This window comes from Belonocnema kinseyi, chromosome 4 (genome assembly GCF_010883055.1).
Source record: "Belonocnema kinseyi isolate 2016_QV_RU_SX_M_011 chromosome 4, B_treatae_v1, whole genome shotgun sequence".
In the NCBI taxonomy this organism is placed as follows: Eukaryota; Metazoa; Arthropoda; class Insecta; order Hymenoptera; family Cynipidae; genus Belonocnema; species Belonocnema kinseyi.
This window is the reverse complement of record NC_046660.1, coordinates 103,227,034-103,228,186: the sequence shown is the minus strand read 5'-3', so window position 1 is coordinate 103,228,186 and position 1,153 is coordinate 103,227,034.

Sequence of the window (1,153 nt, the reverse complement as noted above, 5' to 3'; positions counted from 1 at the left end):
GGTTGCGGCTAGAGGGTCCCTGTACCAAGGGTTTCTGCTGAATATGGTTACAAAAATAAATAGGCAGTCGCGGACAATTGTCCAGGGGTGGTCCCGAAGGAACTTACCCTCAAGCGGAGGTGTGAAAGCCGTGCCGAAAGCTGAATGGCACCTGGGTAAGGTGTCTAGAACGGTGACTCTGGGATACCCGGCGACCTCTCAGAGTAAGCAGCCTTATCCTTGCATGCGGGACTCTACAAGGATGGACGAACCCCTTTCCCTAGCTTTTCGTGGGAACAATAATGACAACACCAAACATAGCTGTAGTAAGTGCGGTTCAAAACAACAGAACGCGCAGAGCTCCCGACAATGGGTCGACCAACAATGCCGACCTATCTAGAGGTGGGGGAGACAATGAAAATGGATTCAATGCGATGGATCGGCGGGATCTCGTGACCTTTGGGTGGACGGAGCGACTGAATCACGACTTGCTAGCCTGCTACCATGCGAGTGTGGCCCGTGAACGGGGTTACATGGCAGGGCTGCATGCTCTGTGGTGCGAGAGACACCCAGAGCTATCGCACTTTTCGCAGCAACGTCTGCGAAACCATGCTGAACTACTCCGTGAAAGGGGCTATGTAAGCGGAACACCTACTCAACCACAGCTAGAACAAGCCGGCAACAAAGAAAGAGAGGCGATACTAAAACCAACCGCGGGCAGGCATCCAATAGATGAAGAGCGATGCTTTACGACCCGGAGAAACATCAACACCAAGGCTAAACATCTAGCTGAAATGGATGACGAGCTTCGTGGAAAATTTTCCGGTGAATCCGACCTCTGGGCTATCAATTATTATATGTATAATGCAGCGAGAGCTTTGGTTGATGCGAACCGTAAAACAAAACCAACGGCTGATCATAAGACCAAAAGACGAATGCATCAACTTGCCATAAAGATAGGCTGGGCAAGACAGTACGCGTCCCGCATTTAATGTGTGATTGATTACATCACATCTGGCAGAAATTTTACCGCCAAGGTTCGAAAGTTCGCGCGTGAACTCCGGACTCGTTTTCACACACTTAACAAGTCAAAGCTGCTGACCATCAGGCAGCAGATTGTTGAGAGAATACGGATACTATCTGACGCTAAGAGAAGTCTAGAGCGGAGGGAGAG